Below are 18,372 nucleotides of genomic sequence, written 5' to 3'. Positions count from 1 at the left end.
AAATTGCCTACATATTGTTCTCTGTGGGATTCAACCCCAACCTTGTTGGGTTACTATATTTGATAACGTCCGCGATATACCATTACTAGGTGTAATTTGAGTGTATCAGTCATCGGACTGATGACTATCAGCAACTAAGGGATGAAGTAGCCCAACTATTGAAGAATGGGCACTTACGTGAATTCTTAAGTGACCGGGCAAAAGGAAATTACAAAAGCAGGGAAGCAAATAAGCAGGTTGAACCAGTGGAAACTCAACACGTGATCAATATGATTATCGGTGGGGCAGAAATATCCCTGAGGTCCGATGATGAAGAGGACAAAGGTCTCGATCACTCGGGAAAAAGAACCAGGGATTACGTACCGGATGTGGACACCTAATTTTTGACCTCCGATAATTTTATGTCAATTAATTGGAGTCTCTGGATTGCAAATGGAGTAGAATATGCATTTTTACAAGTCAAATCAATTTTACAAAAATTACCTTTGCCATTACATTTGGCAAAACACTGGCAAAAGAACAATCTCATGTCATTTTACATTCTTGTATTTTCAAGAAAGTACAAGAGTATTTATAGTTAATTACGAGTTATTAGTTTTAAGCATTTACAATTAGTCATCATTTAGTGGTCTACTCCGTCAAAGTCAAGGGATTTGAATTAATCAAGTAATAAGCAGTTTATTTTGGGTAAATTAAGTGTTAAAATAGAGTTTAATTATGTTTTAATTAAAAAAATTTGAGAAAAATAAAAATACTTTTATTTTTACATTTGTGGTGTTTAAAAGTTTCTTAAAAGATATATATACCACATATATACGCATGTAACACTGATGATATACATTACGTATATATGGGCACATATGCAAAAAAATTTGTCCTATTCTTAAATTCGGCCGGGTCCAGCCCAAAAGGGATTGACCCGGCCCAAAATCCCTGCTTTTCCATATCAACAAAAACGACCCTTTTCACTTTCATTTTAAAAAAGGAGAGGGAGAACAACGGGCAGAACCCTAAGGGGTCTATGTACAAACGTACGCATCCAGCTTGTCTTCAACGGGAATGTTCCCTTTTTCTTTGATTTCTCAACGGATTTGCTTATCTTTTGGGCAAGTTTGGGGATTTGAATCTTCCATTTTTCAAACGGTCATACTTCATTTGGGTTCTATAAATAGAAGCCTTTCTCTTCATTTCAAATAACAAGTTCAGAGATGAAAAATGGGTTTTCATACCCACAAAGGGGTTTTTGACAACCCCCAAGAGTGAGAACACTCGGAAACCCGGCTAAGCCATTGAGTTTCGAGGAAGTTCTCGCTCATGTTAATTTTTGGAAGTCGTTTCCGTTCATCGGAAATCGATTTGGGTGGAAAGTTGTTCTACGACTCTTGTTGCTCCCTGTCGCTGCTCGACTAAAAGGTAATCTTCGTCCTCGTCTAAATCTTATTTGCATTTATTGAGTTTTGTCACTTTTTCCCTCGAATTTGAGATAGCTTAGTGTTAGTCTTAACTTTGTTTTGAAAGTATTTTTCTTCCCTATTAGGTTCTGTTTGAATAAATCTGTAGCTATGTCTCTAATTGAATCAGTAGGATTATGTGATTAATGTTAAGAATTTACTGTTTCCTTTGAACATCAGGTAGTAGAAAACTTCTCTATATGTATTCAATATGGACTTTGGATAGTGATATGATATAACTGTTCAAATGATTAGCCTGTAGTTCAGTTGAAAGAATAAGAAGTCTGGTTCCACTTCTTTTCATGTGATCATGATTTATGTACCTTTGAACATGTTAGGATCTTTAGCTATTGACATGGTGTAGTTTGAAGAGTAGACCAGTCAACCTAGTTTAATTGACAATTTTGTGAGTGTTTCAACATTACTTGGTTTCCTGGAATATGTTGGTTTGACTGTGTTTTCCCTTCCTCAAGAATAGAGGGGGTGGTAGAGTTAAAGTCTGTTCATGTGTTCAACTAGCTCACCCTATACTAAAAGCTGAAAAGAGTTCTGTTATAGGTACTGTTACCTGCTCAAGTGTTAATATTTGGTTCTTAAGTTAATTTAAAAGTTCTGTGGTCTGGTAGCATTTGATCTATGTGTGAGTCTTCTGACCAAACTGATTTAAATTCCACAATGCTAGTTCTGCCCTATTTTTGTTCAGACATTAAGTTCTAAAGCAAAATATGCTATGTGTTCAAAGATAGAGTACTACTAAATGAGTTTTCCTAAATCTTAATACATGTTTGGTTGAGGTTCTAACTTGTTAAAGTTTGAAGAATTTTTCTGTTTCAAACTAAAGATTGTGTGATATATTAAATGATTAGAAAGTTCATTTTGCTAAATTTATAGCTTGTATCGTCATCTCCACTTGTAATGTGTCCACAATATCAATTAATGTGCTATGTTCCAGTTAGTCTGATAATTTGGATTCTGGTTGTCACTCCCATTTTTTTGGGGGGTTTTATAAAATACAAATGTTGTTAGGAATTACTTTGGATGTTTGGTCTTAAGTCTAATTCAAATATGTTTGGCTGTTGGTATGATTAACCTTTGCTTTTGTGCTCTTGGGAATAAAATTTGGTCCTTAAAGATGACTTAAGGATGCAACAAATTAGTGTGTTGTTGTATATGGTATATAAGCTCCTTAGTAGTTTCATCATAAGTCCCCTTTTCTTTGGTTTACTTTTCTCTATGCTGAGATAATGTATCTTTCAAAGGTATGTTTCCCTCTATCCTGACTAGTGGGTTCTGAAATAGCTAAAATTGGTCTCTCTATGTTGTTTGTTTATTCCTTATTATAACAGTGTGTTTTCCTCTAGTTTAAGCATGACTGAACTTGATCACTTGCAGTTTCAGTTTGATACATCTTCATCTTGACTTCTGATTCAATAACACTCATTTTTCTTCAGTTCCTTCCTTCACCAATAAACATGATGGGAATTAGCTCTTTAAAAGGTTGCAATGCCTCTGTTTTTAAGTCCAGTTAAGCTATGAATATATGCAATATGATAACCTATTTAACCTCCCTCCTGTTAAATGAATGTACCTCCCATTTGTATGTTAACAAGACTAAAACCATAAATCTTCTTCTTTCTTTAAATCTTTGTGACTAGTTAGATAAACGTAGAAATTTGGGTTTTTATGTTTAGGTGCTCTAAATTAAATCTGTTGGGATGAAATATATGATAGGGTCTTAAAAGTTGTCTGATTCTATGTCCCAGCAGGCCAAAAAAGTTAAACTCAAAATGTGTTTGTTTTGATTGTTTGAATAAGTGTTTGCTGCAATACTGAATGTGACACTGACACTATCACATTTGATGGCTAGTTCAGTCCTTTCCTTGTCTTTTATGTTTGCTATTTTGTAGATTCTGATTTGGGCCTTTAATAAAATGGTTTTTATAATGCATTATTCTCATTTTGTTTCTTTCTCTACTAGAAATTGATATGACATATAGATAAAGCATTTGCCAGATGGGAGTTATCTAAAATAAACTTCAAGATTCCTTCACTTTGTTTTTTATTAAAACTTGAATGAATGTTACTCCTAACTCACATGATTCTCTCTAAGTCGGTTCATCTCTCTGATCTTAACTGATGTTTAAATATCATTTAATTCAAAGGCTGTGTTAAATGGCCGAATCTGTTAATTTAAAGTAATGTGTGTTCTAAGTTTGAGTTTTCTTTGGTTTAGTCTTAATAGTGTTTATCAAATATCTTGGAAAGTTACTTGCCCTAGGTGTGGTTGATTTTTTCAGAATGTTAGTCCCTTATGAGATTTTATTTAGTCAGTTCATGATTAGCTCTTTACTATGTTTCATCCCCCATAAGTCTATGAATCTCCATGAACCTATGTCCTTAGAACAACATGATTTTTTAAACTAGTCAAGTGTAGATCCCTGGTTCCTTTTCCCTACAAGTCTGAAAGTGTCAGTTCAACTGCATAGCAGCAAACTTGTGTGTGTTCTGAGATAGTTAATTAGCTTCAGGATAATGCTAGCTCCTAGAAGGATTTGTTACTCTGATTGAAGTTGTCTTTGTTTAAGCATTGTCCGGTTTGAAAGTCTTTTTTTTCTGTCCATTGTCTACATTGGCATTCACTCACAAAATTTGCTAAGTTTAGAATAATTTTCAGCATCTTTAAAACTATCCCTTTGAGTGATTTCCTCACTGGCATCTTCACTGCCTTTGTTTCTTATCTTACTGTTTGAAATCCAAGGTAGCTTTGGGTCTGGTTTAGCGTCCTCCGATAGCCTACCATGCCTAAGGTTCTAGAAACCTTCGGATCTTATTGTGGCATTGGAAACATGGATGGTGGTAGCCCCCTTGCTGTCTTATCTTTCAAGTTAGCAGCTTAAGACTGATGCTTGATGGCCAGTCTCTAAATTCATTGTTATACCCCGCATTTTCAGAGCATGAGCGTGACACGCGCTTCCTCAAAATTGACAATCATGTTGTTGCCACATAATTTAAACTCACGTTGATAATGTTGTATTCCGTACTTTTGTACGTCGGATTATTCATAAGCTGAGGTGGGGCCCACACGTCGAGATTTTTTTTAGGACACATGACAAGTTATATGAAGCACATATGTGAAGTTGAACACAACTCGAGAAGGACCACCCTTGAGCCGAATCAAAGTGGAAGTCCTCCAAAAAAATATTTTTAAGTAACGTTTTCGGGTGATCTGAATTCGAGGGGCAAAAACGGTATTATAAGTTTGGAATTTGGAAACATACCAAGAAATAGAAGTTGTAGATAATTGAATTAGCATTCCAACCATAGGTCATGGGTCCACAGGTGACGTTGGAATAAGGAGATATGGATGTTTTAAGGCAGAAAGGTCAGTGGGCTAGGTCCAATCCGAGCCCAACCGGGTTAGGCCCATTACCCATGTCTTCCTCCTCATTTTAAGACCAGGAACGCCCAGAAAATTCTGGGGAGAGAGAGAAAAAGAGTCTTGGAGAAGAAAAACCAATTTTGATCGAAATCTGATCCCCGAATCCCGAAGCTCATGAAGAGAAAAGTGTTGTACGTCGCGTTGTCTTCAATTTGAACTAAAAATCAACCAAAAAGAAGAGGGTGGATGTGGTGGCTGCACACTTGAGGTAAGATTAAGGTTCCTTTTCATTGCTAGCAAGTTTATTTAGAGTTTTAACGAACTAGAACGGAGAAAATAATGTGATAAATTCATTTATCGGTGTGGTTGGATTATGGTTTGAGGCGTGAGGAGAATTTTGGATAAAATGTATATTTATTTATTTATCTTGTAGGATGTAAGTATTGATGTTATTGGTATTATAATACTTTGACGTCTTTACGGAAATAAAAATTATGAAATAGCTATATCGCAAATTTGGTTGGTTGAGAAATTTAGAAAACAGTGTGCGGGCTGTTTTATGGCATACGTCGGTATTGGAAATGATGTTAGTATTATTGGTATTGTTGTTGATGTTGTTGGTTGTTTGAGTTGGAATCTCGGGCTACACATATAAAACAAGAGAGATGCTGCCCGATTTTCGGTAGAATATAAAAGAGTTTAAATTGAAACTTGGGATTAATCGTATGTGACTAAATTGAATGTAAATGAAATGTCGTCGGATTATGTAAAAGGAGTTACTAACGTTAGAATGCATTTGAATTAATTGTTGAAGTTGTTAGTGTGGTTGTTCGTATTGTTGTTAATAATTTGGCCGAGTTGAATTCTCGGATTGTTGTTGATAATTTGGCCGAGTTGGATTCTCGGGGTTGGTTGTATTACAGGGGAAATGCTGCCGAAATTTCTGTAAATGAAGTGCTAGTTTAGGATTGGACTTCTAAGTATCTATAACTAATGTTGGTATCTATTAATATTGTTGTAGATCTTGCGAAAGCCAAAGACTTAAGTTCGGATTAGCTTAGGAAGCGGGCAAGGTATGTAAGGCTTACCCTTTCTTTCTTTTGGCATGTCCTAGATGTAAGTAAGAGACAATTCTGTAATTTCGGGCTTGTTTACGATTCTTATTCACTTCTTGATATGAGTATACTTAGCATTGTTGAACTCGTAGTATGATCGCACCTTGAGCAAAGCATAAAGAGTTTGTCCCTAAAAGGGTTCTGTAAGTATGTCTCTAACTTTTGTATACAGTCTCGGATTGCTTTGAAACGTTCGTAGAGGTTCTGTAGTAAAAGTGTCCATAACTTTCTCTTACTAAACCGGATTGACTTGAAACGTGTTTATGATCCTCAAGTGTCGATTAGTGTACTTATCTATCGAGTCTTAAAAATTGATTTAAATTGCATTTAGTTTCTCACTACTCTGCTCGTGCATATGGCTGTTACATCTTTCGCCGAGTCCCGGGCCGGTATGTATCGTGCGTATGGTTCACCGAGTCCCTTGCTTGAGGGCCGGGTTCCATATATATTCCGGAGTTATGATGTGTTATGGTGTTATGATGTGTTCATGGTTCACCGAGCCCCTTGCTAAAGGGCCGGGTTCCATATATATGTGTATTCTGATGTTATGATGTGTTACGGAGATTACGGAGCAATCTTCTGGTGTATGATGTGTGGCGCCAAAGACGGGGTGGCGACCACGTTCCCCGGGTCCCGCAAGGGACCGGACACCGTTCCTGACATGCATGATTTGTGTTTCAAGTAAGCATATTGATATTCTGCATATCGTGCTTAGTTTCTGTACTTATTGTTCCGGTTATGATTCTATTTCCAGTACTTCATGCTTTATGTGTATATACATTCTGGAGTATGATGTGTTATGGCACCAGTGAAGGGGGGGGGGGGGGGGCGACCATGTTTTGTTCACCGAGTCCCATAATGGGCCGGATATGACATGCATGATTTGCATTTTAAAAGTAAGCATTTTGGTATTCTGGATGATTTACTTACTTTCAGCATACATGATTTATGTTTGGGAAAAATCAGCATTTTGGTATTATGGATAATGTACTTACTTTTTTTACTGCTTGTTTCGATTATGGTTCTGTTTTCTGTATTTCATGCCTTACATACTCAGTACATATTCCGTACTGACTCCCTTTCCTTCGGGGGTTGCGTTTCATACCACGCAGGTACACACAGATGAGTAGAAGACATTGTTAGAGACGTTCCAGCGGGATTGGCGAGCTCCACTTTCTTCCGGAGTGTTGCCGAGTCAGAGTATACATGTTATGATTTTTCTTGATTGGTGTTAGAGACTTTGCAGACAGAGTCGTGGGTATAGAAAGTCAGTCTTGTAAGCGGCTCTGTAAGCCGACGTACCATTATGCTTTATGTTATAAATTTCATATGATCACCGATTTTACTTGACTTGAGAACGACGAAAAGAATGTTTCCGAAAGTCTTTATTATGTATTTCATTTTTATTTGATTTAAGAGTCCAAAGAGATTATGCTTGGAATAAGAGTCAGCGGGTTTGCTCGGTCATAAATAAGGATCGAGTGCCCATCATGCCCTAACAAGATTAGGGTGTGACATTCATTTTGGTGCACATTGTGTTTATAGGAAATCCCTACTTTCTGGTAATCACATCATAAATTGACTATTAAGTTTCTTGTAACAATAAGCTCCCAGATTTCTAGCTTTAAAGAATTTATCCTTGCCCTCTCTTAGTTTACAACTTCTGGAGACTTTTGGTCTGTCTTATGAACTATTTTGATTGTTGTAAACTTGATTCTTTTGTCACCTTATCCTAAGTTTTAAACCAGGTTTTGACAATTAGTGAAGTATCTCATTTGATAAAAAAAAAAAAATCCCTTTACCTCTTGATACTCATACTTCTCCCCCATCTCTTTCTTTGCATGAATTGGAGGGAGAGGGACATCCTAAGGTGTCCATCCCTTTCATTTATCTTTAAACTCTAATCCATGATTCAATGCCTTTCCCCTTTCCCTTATGTGTTTGTGGCCTTGTTTAGCTATGAAGGTATCATGTTTTGGTTTAGTTTGAGACAGTGAGAATGACCTAAATTCAGATGCTTTGTCCTCAGAGCTTTGTGGCATTAGTTTGCCTTCTTTAGCAGTATGTGTAATGCCTTGACCCCCTGGACTTTAAATTCTGAGCTATTAAAAAATGATAATGGTCCAAGTTTCTTTGTGATTGATATACTTAAGGATCTGGGAGGAGATGTATGTATTGTGAAGATCCTCTGCATGTTAGCTGTAAACAAAATACTTTGTAGCTCCTACTTGTTCATAGTTGCTCAAAAGTAAGTTGTCCATTCACTTGATTCAACCTTGTATGACAAACTGATTTTGCAAAGTCATAAGCTTGAAAGATTTTTCTTTTGGACATAATTAGTATTGTAAAATCCCACTTGCTATCAGCTTTCTGCCTTCTGAAAAGAAACTGATTGAGAACAGATAAAGAGAATAAGTGTGAGTCCAGCACTGATGAAGGAAAAATGAACAAAATGGTCTTAGCTTGAACTTTGCATGATCATATTTGTTCAACTCTTTAAATTTACATAAGCTGTCTTTGCCTATCCTCCACTATTTTCTAAATTGAACTATGTTAATGATAGAGCAACCAGAATTTGATATTAAATTCGAGCACCCCCATGTCTTTCCAGGTTCTGCTTTAGCTTCTTTCCTCAAATACTATAGTTGTGATATATCTGGGAGTTGAGGGGTTGCTGTTATTCTTGTTTTAAGTTCATATGATAGGCATCTGTGACTGGAAACATTATCCATAAAAGGTTGGAATCATCATGAGCTATCCAGTATTATATATGCCAAACTGGAACTGCTGGTTTAAACAATGTCTCCTAGCCCTCTTCTTCTACTTGATTGCCATGAACATATGAGAAAAGCAGTATAAGTCAACCTTAATGAGAGACTACAATAAAATAGCTTTTATTCTGATCTTTGTGAAGTATGTATTGCATTTTTTTTGTCATATGAGGTTGTTAAAATGCCCATTTAGTTTTACATCCAAAGGTGTTAAATTTTAGACCGTGATAGCTGATTAAATACAATTCTTATCCATTTCTTTCTTTCTAAAGATGCCAAGCACAGATCTGAACCTGTTTGTAGAACTTAAACCAAAGTATGTTATCTTAAGCACCAAAGCATCTTGTTAGAACTCTTGTGTTCCTGGATACTTATTCTCCATTCCTCTTTTTCTTTGCATGACTTGGGGGGAAACTGTCCAAATCCTAAATGTTCATGAGCTGCTGCTGAAGCTGAATTCCTGCTGCACTTTGAAATTTAACTACTGACTGTTGTTGTGTTACTCTGAATTGCTGCAACTTGCTGGCTGTACTTTGGGAAAGATGTTGCCAAGTTCTTTTGGATAAGTTGTTGCATTATAAGACAAACAAAAATTTGTTATCTTCAAGGGGAGTTGGTTGCTGACTTTTGAAAGGGCTGGTTGCTCTAGTTTGATGGCTCATAACTGGTTGTTAACTGTTGCATTGTTGCTTCGTTTGTGGGGGTGAATTGAGTTGTATCCTCGAAACATTTTGGAGCAAGAAGTACTGCAGTTACTGCAGATATGTGGTTGTAGTTTGAGCCAATTTGCTATGGTGTTTCGCGAAATAATCTGCCATATTTTAGGCAGATTTGATTCTAAAATAACTGTAGATTTTTGGGTCATTTGTTGTTATGTCTGGGACAATCCTTCTTTTGTTTAAAGGCACTCATCGTGCGCCCTTCGCCCGACATAGCATATCAACACTTAGTTGCATATCGCGAGGCAGCAACGCATAAACCTCCTTTCAAAAAAGATAGAAATTGAATGGATTGGAGGGGGAGGGACGAATCGGAGCGACAAAGGGCTGAATCTATCTGCTATGTTTTGTTGAAGTTTGAGGTGTTAGTACTGCACGACTGAAGCATTTTTGCGGGTGTACAGATGTTACATCTTGATGAGGAACACATTGCTACACTTGATGAAAATCTTATTGATTTGAACTTGATACTACCTACACCTAGGCCAGTGAAAAAAATGATTTTTCGAGGCCATGCCTAGTCCGGAAAGGTGATCCCTCGGTTTAGGCAAGGATGATCTCGCATTGATATCACGAGGTAGGAACCGATATGCAGCGGCAAGGCAACTAGAATTGGTCACTAGTTTACAGCCACGACATGGTTCAGGTCCCTTTTCCATATTCGGAACTGTGAGTCTGAGCCTCCGTAATCAAAGCTCCCAAAGTTCGATACAAGTCCGAGGGATATTATTATATTTATAAACGTCACCCTATGGCAGTGTATCATTTGAATAACTATTTTCATTTCATTCTTGTGAGGTACATCTAATCAATATGGGTCCGCAAGATGAGATTCTACCAAAGACGGAAGTGAAGTAAAGCTGAAGGCCCGACAGCTCGAATGAAGGACTAGAAGATCACAGAAGAACGAGAACAAGGCTGCTGAATGATTTGGGCCAAAGGCCGTAAAAAGCTAAACTTTCTTCCCTTTCTTGTAGATATTGAAACTTTTTTGTGTGAACATGCAAATACATTTGTATAGATATTGAAACCCCAACAGGTTAGAACCTAGGATTTGGATAGACAATGTTTCAAAACTGTATCCAAATGATAAAAGAGTTGCATTCCACTTGATTAAAATAAGTGAAAGTGTTTTTTTTCTTGTAAAAAGTTGATTATTTCTAGATACCTCTTTAAGTGCATTTTTTTTTTTAATTTGAGAAATCTGAGAAAAGAAAGTAAAAGAAATATTTGGGCTAGACCCAACTTAATGAGTTTAAACAAGTGGAATTTCCTTCAAAACCCGAGTTCGGCAAAATAGTTCCGAGGATAGGATTGACTGAAGAGATAAAACATGGATAATGTAAGAATTAAATAAATGTTGTATATACATGCATATATTTTTATTACATACAAATACATGACATTAGTTTTAGATGGGATATACCCAGCATACTATCCTTATAAGTAAAAGGACAAACTATTTTTATCCGGATATTTTAAGTCCGAACTCAAACTATCCTTATTTAAAGGGAAACTAGTATACGTACCCGCGCGATGCGCGAATTGTTTCAAAGAAAGGAGCAGAGAGAGATAATAGAAACATATGTATATGGACCATGTGTGACATATTAAAAAGCGATATTACCAAATCCAAGCAACATCCTGCAGCACTCTTTCTAAAACAAACTATGCACATTTCATTTGTATATACAAACAATGTATAAAAACAAAGTGATGAAACACATTATTATATAAATTACAACAACATTCCCAATGTAACCCCACATTATTGTATAAATTGTACTTCTAAATTCATGAAATCTCGAATTTTGTAATAAACACAAAGTAAAAGCAACCACAGCATCATCCTAACAAATTTAGGATTCAACTAAATATATCCATATAATTGCTACTAAGAATATTGGAGCGCCATGTGATTTTGTATTTTGAGACCAGTACAATGCATATTGCACTGGATTCTCCTTAGTTCACCCAAAAATAGTTCAGAACTTCTTTAAGTATTCAGCCTGACAAACAGTTTTTCGAGTTTTTGCTCGTACTTTTCTAATCAATAGAAATGAATTCAACCAAATTAATATTCCAATAATTTAAAATTAGAGACTTCCTAGAAGGTAAAAAATAACTAAGTATGCGTGAGAAGAGACACAATTTGTATCCAATAATAGAAGTACATAACCTTCACAAAAACAAATCGTAATACGCATAACTCTAAACTTTTAGAAGTAGAGACCTCATATTGTAAACTTTTAGTTCTTCTATAGTCGAAGTTGTTCATTGCTAATTAGAAGCCAACGGAAAACATAACCTCTTATGATAACACAATCCTGTCATGCCCCAAACTGAGGAGTCATGACGAGTGCCCAACCTCTTCTGATCAAGCAATCCTACCTTCGTACCTGAAACTCACTGAACATTATGGTGGTCCATCTATATGACTTTTAACTGAATTATACAATTCTATAATAGCAACATAACAAACTCTGCGCCAAGAACTTCAACCAACGTATCCATATATGTGCAGAAGATAATGGTGCAAGCTGGCTAGGCCGCTACTTATGCTGTATGACAAAAATAAGAATCGACAAAACTACATAACTTCCTAACTACGTACAACTGTCTACAGACCTATATGGACCATAAAATGTAGAGGGGACGGGATAAGGCCTCGTCATACTCATATGTATAAATAAAAATGGCATACCAAAAGAAACTGCAGCTCCGAACCAAGTGGAGCCCACTGACTGCAGCTGAGCGGATATCCTGCTGCGCTCGGCTGCTGGCCTGACTACCTGAACCTGCAGGCATGAACGCAACGTCCATAACAAAAGGATGTCAGTACGAGCAATGTACTGAGTATGTAAGGCTGGAAGCAATAACATAAGTAGGACGGAAATATAAAGAGAGTAGAGTTAGCGTGTCATCTGAGAACGTACGATATGTAATGCATGAATCTTAAAAATCATATGTAAGTAAGAACATATATATATATATATATAAGTGTTAGTGTTGCAGAACGTGCAACCCGATCCATAAATGTCAGTGTTGTGGAACGTACAGCCCGATGCATAGATATAGTGCTGCGGAACGTGCAACCCGATCCATATATGTTAGTGCCGAGGAACGTATGACCCGATCCATAACTATCATATGTTAGTTCCAAGGAACGTTTGGCCCGATTCATAAATATCATATGTTAGTGCCGAGGAATGTACGGCTCGATCCATAAATATCATATGTTAGTGCCGAGGAACGTAGAACGACCCGATCCATAAATATATTATATGGCCGCAGAATGAACGACCCGATCCATAAATATATTATATGGCCGCGGAATGAACGGCCCGATCCATAAATATATTATATACATATACATAATGTAAATAGCATGCATCAGAGCCCAAATAAAAGCTATAAATATATCGGAGTGACGTAAGGTTGGTAACCTCCGATTTTCATTATGGAATTATCATCATCCATATATCTCACCTTGAAAGAACAAATTCATAAGATGTGATCAACATCAACAAATATAATCAATAATCTTGAAACCAGCTCAGTAATCTCATAATGACATTAAAACCATAACTTTGGAATCTCCAGAAATGGGATCATCATAATCATCATCATGGTCATTATAGAAAACATTCGTCTTTAGCATCATAAGGATTTTGACAATCATGAACCGCTAGTATTTTCAGAAATAAGGGTATTATGGAAGTCGTGGCATACCCTATTTGTTGTTTGAGTTTATCAGTCGCATAGATATCTAAAGTTCTGAGATACTTATTTCCTCTGTTTACCTTTGCGATTTAAGGCTTTTGTCTGTTTCCCTCTCTTACACTGACCTTATCCTTTAGCCAACCAAATCTGGTTTCTTCTTTCAATACCATCGTAAGTCAATGTACTATCACATCTATTTCCCACGACTCGCTCTTTCATTTGCCCAGCTCATACTGTTCTGTAGTTCTTCTTTACTAAGTGGTTGTACCATAGTCAGGTGTCATAGTTCCTCCAACATCTTGTCGATCCTTGTCCTAATCATAAATACCCATAAAATATATCTTTTTCTTCCTCCTTTCATCCCTTTCTTGACTTCCCTTTTCGATGCTGTGACTTGTTCATATTCATGTATATCCCTCGCATATTCATCCTATTTCCTTTAGTATCATATCTCTGCACTCCTTATCAAGACCATTGTTTTATGGCATCAATGCTTGCTTCTGGCCAAACCTGCGAACTTTATTGATCGCGTCACTTCTTTAACCAATTCATTAACACACCTTCTCTTACTCTTATCCTTATAGTTTCCCTGAATTTCCCTTTACTCAATAAATGCCCTTTTCCCGTCTGCCATTCTATAATAATTGCCTGGGAGTCTGTAGAACATTCCACTATAAGTACAAATCCGTTCTATTGCAAAGATCATTTCTTGGGGCGCTTTTCCATTTTCTAGGTGAGCGTATCAATATGGCTTCATATTTACCCCTCCGGGTATACCTTAAGAGTCAGAAATCCCTCGACACTTTTTATAAAATTTGATTATTCTTCCTCAGGTAACATCCATATCCATCGTTATTATACTTCGATCCTATCTACCAAAATCTGTTTCCGGGATTTTCGCATTTGCCCTTTATCACCTTTTGCCACACTCTATCCTTCCTGCTCGTTTACTTTAAAAATTTATCCGAATGGCTTTCCGTCTCTACCGCCGCCTTAACCCTTCCCTCGAATACTTTGCTCGATCCTTACTAGGAACATATTTCTCCTGCTCACGTTTCTTTTCTTATCTTGACATCACAATCTTCTCCTTACTCTTATGCATACCTATTCCTCTTCTCCCTGATATTGTTGCATCATGATTATCTAACTTTTAATATTTAGAGGAAACCAATCTCGATCTGCCCTCTAGCACTTGCTACCTTAGTTTCAATATCTAGCCCAATCAATTCCTTTAGCACATCATAAGATTGATCATAAGGGCATACATAATATTTAACGTAGCCACACATGACTTATCATTTGCGTCGCTTTTCAATATCTTACTTACAAAATACTCCCTTTGCTTTTTAACTCTGTCCTGAGTCTGTGACTTATTACATCTCCTCTTCTCTTGACCAGCTAGCCAGACTCCTACCTTGCAATCATTTTGAAATTCTAATCGTACGGCTCATATGCTCATAATTTTCCCTCAGCTATTCTGATTTCTCATACCTTTCGCACGTCTAAATTTGCAGGACTTCTTAGCATATTTTTCTAAGTCCTGATTATGCGTTTCTGGCGATATAGCCTTAATGAATAATCTCCACTCGAACACCTACTCTATTTTTTTTTTCATAATCCAACATCGCTCTTATTTTTCTGTCATCAAGTGACCTTCACAACATTCGTCTAAAAAAAAAATCAAGGTGAAACATTCTCATAAGGATCAACTATTGCCTGAAGTTGGTATGATCTTCATTTCTTTAATCGATCAACAACATTGCACATTAGGAATTATGTAAATAATCCAGAAGGCAATCATAGTTGTAGCCCAACTTACATAACCACTTCTCATTCCTAGGTCCGAGGTCGTCATTATTATCAGAAGTAACTTGGTCATAATGAGTCTCAGAATAGTACCAACTATCGATTACTCAGAGTCCCCTTGAAGTTAAATAACTGGTGACTTCTGAATCCCAAAGCAAACTTACATCATATAGGGAAGTTTCAATAAAACGAGTCCATGTGTCTATTATCAACCTGTCCTGATCCTATATATACATACTTCTAAAATGAAGCCTTCCCTGTTATACCCCGTATATTTATACGTCAAATTATTCGCAAGCAAGTCGACTCAAGTTAAAGGCGGAGTCATTTTCGGACACGAGAGAGAAACCTTTAAATTTCAATTTTAAATTAGAACATGAATTATTTATAAATTTTATTTGGTGTGGAAATATTATTGGACATTAGGAACTAATTAATTGTGATTATATTATTAAGTGGGGATTGATGATTAATTAAGCTAATTAGATCGCTAAGTGGGCCCCATGACACATGGCGAAATTCGATTGGCGATTAAATAAGAAGTGGACACATGTCACAAGTGTGGACACATGTCCACTTTATAGAAAGCATATAAATCCTAGAGTTGATGACTAATGCTATCATTATTCACTTGGAAAAATTCAACAAAAAGAAAAGGGTTCTTAGGCTAGGGAGAAAAGGAGATATACGGCCATGGCTATGGCATCTCACGGCCAGCCATGGCAGCCATATGATGGACTCACGGCCAGCCATGGCAGCCAAACGGTGGGCTCACGGCCAGCCATGGCAGCCACATGATGGACTCACAGCCATGGTGAATAGTAAGAGCATGTCTCTAAGGTAAGATTAATCCTTTTCCATATGTTTTGGAGATGGATTGAGGTTGCTATAATTGGTGGATATGGAATTGAATACAAGAATTGTGTAAGTTGATGTTGAAATGTAAATTGAGCCGTGTAGGGGGCTGCTTTAATTAGACATGGTGAATTGATTTTTAAGTGACAATATGGTTGTTGTTATCATAAATTATATGGTAAAAGAATGAAGGAGTTAGATATAAGGTTAAAGTTGCGTTGATATGAACATGTTGCTATCCTTATGGAATTGAAAGAATTGAAGATATAATCATGTCCATATGTTGTTGTTGGTATTTCTGTGTTACAGGAAGGTAATTGGAAAATTTGGGATAGGCGAATATATAGGGGAAGTGCTGCCGGATTTTCGCTAAGTCTTTAGCTAATAGAAAAACCCTAAATGAGAATATATAAGCTAAAATATAGGTTCTATACGAAATGGGCTATAGATTTGTGAACTAGAAAATATAGTTACTAACGATAACGTTACTCTTATGTTAACTAGGCTAAAAGAGCGACAAAGCGAACAGTTTTGCGATTAGTCGTCAACAGGTATGTGAAGCTATCCCTTCTTTCTTTTGGCATGTCTTAGATTTAAGTGATGAATGATATGAACTTTGGGGTAATTCCATTCATAAGCTTTGAGTGATATTTATGATTCTTATTCACTTCTTGATGTTACAATTCTCAAGTGATTGAGCCTCCCTCTTCAGTTTTCTATACGTTGGTTAATAGTTGATATATATCCGTTCCTATTCTTAGGAACTCTATGATAACTAGTGACTGGACTTCTATAAGGTGTTTCATACTATAGTGACATATGACTATGATCCTTAAGGCTTTGTGATATACTTATGATGATATTCAAGGGATGTTTGATATGTTTCGAGTGACATTCGAAAGGTATTTGATGCGACTATTGTCCTGATTTTCAAATGGTAATTCGTGTTGATTATTCTATTGAGTCTTTGAAAATGTTTTTAAATTGCATATAGTTTCTCACTACTCTGCTCGTGGATGCCTCAATATGTCTTTCACTAAGTCCCAGGCCAGGATATGTATTCGTGCACAGTTTCACTGCATTGTTCACCGAGTCCCTCACTAGAGGGCCGGGTACGGTATATATATATATATTATGGTGTTATGCTGTGTTATGGAGTTATGCTGTGTTCTGGAGTATGCTGTGTTATGGCGCCAAAGACGGGGTGGCGACCATGTTCACCGAGTCCCATAATGGGCCGGATATGATATATGATATTGACATGCATGATTTATGTTTCAAAGGCAAGCATTTTGGTATTCTGGTTATTGTACTCGTTTTCTGTACTCCTTATTTCAGTTATGATCATGTTTACTGTATTTCATGCTTTACATGCTCAGTACATATTCCGTACTGACCCCCTTCCTTCGAGGGGGGGCTGCGTTTCATGCCCGCAGGTGCAGATACTCGCTTTAGTGATTCACCAGCTTAGGACTCCCTTTCTGCTGTCTTGGAGAGCTCCGTTGTTCCGGAGTCTAGACTTTTGGTTTGAATCTTATGATATATATATGTATATGCTATCCAGGGGTACGACGGGGCCCTGTCCCGTCATATTTCGCTATTCGTACTCTTAGACGTCTGTAGACATATGTGTGGGTTGTGTATGGGTTCTGTTCAGCTGTGTCTATACGATGTGCTGTGGTATGATGTTCGTCTCTAGTAGCAGCCTTGTCGGCTTGCATACGATATTGATATGTGATGGCAGCCTTGTCGGCTTGCGTATTATTTCATGATATGATTAGTTGTGACTCCTCAGGAGACCGTTGATCTGGAAGTATATATATATGATGATGTTACGAACTTTGGAGTTCCTTTATAAGTTTTCGTATTGTCGTAGTTTCAGTTTGATGTTATATGTAACAGGTTGGTATACGGGTGCCCAGTTCGGGCACCAGTCACGGCCTACGGGGTTGGGTCGTGACATTCCCCTACTCATTAACTTCCTTTTTCCTTATCAATATCTCTTCGTTATCTCTTACTTGTCAATCTATGAATCATAATACTGTACTTGAGTTCTTAAGGTCGGCTTTCTCTATATCTTCAATGAGCCTCAGTCCTCTGAAATCTTGAATGCAACTCATTCCAGTTCCTCTAACTACTAATTACCTTTCCTCCTGGGTTCATCCCTTAATTCAAATTAGAATCTTTCTAAAACTCCTTTTTAAAAGCGTCTCATAATTGTTTACTCACTCATAGCTTACCAAACGTCTGGTTATGACATTTCCCTTTACTCTTTCTCTATGGCATAGACATTCAAACAATTCAATTTGTAAAATTTTTGGCAGAGTTTCCTCTATAATTCTTACTACCTCAACACTGCACACAACCCAGAAAACACATCCAATGTCTCTCAGGGCAATCACAAATACAAGTGGCATCCCGCTCATGTACTAGTCGTCCATATACATCAATATCAATAAAGTAGGGAACATACCTTTCGGATCAACAAACTTCAATTCTCATCAATATCTCCAAGCTGTATAATCAACTGCTCATCCACAACCTAAAATATTT

The 18,372-nt window shown here is 37.0% G+C and overlaps 1 long non-coding RNA gene across 1 annotated transcript; it reads left to right on the top strand.

Moving 5' to 3' along the window:
* Nucleotides 1-984: 984 nt before the first annotated feature.
* LOC132641086 (uncharacterized) lies at nt 985-7,605 on the top strand. Its single transcript, XR_009582669.1, has 2 exons — nt 985-1,413; nt 7,058-7,605. It is a non-coding gene; the product is annotated as an uncharacterized LOC132641086 (long non-coding RNA).
* The last annotated feature ends 10,767 nt before the right edge of the window (nt 7,606-18,372 follow it).

Source organism: Lycium barbarum, chromosome 5 (genome assembly GCF_019175385.1).
Source record: "Lycium barbarum isolate Lr01 chromosome 5, ASM1917538v2, whole genome shotgun sequence".
In the NCBI taxonomy this organism is placed as follows: Eukaryota; Viridiplantae; Streptophyta; class Magnoliopsida; order Solanales; family Solanaceae; genus Lycium; species Lycium barbarum.
This window is presented reverse-complemented; position numbering and strand designations above follow the sequence as displayed.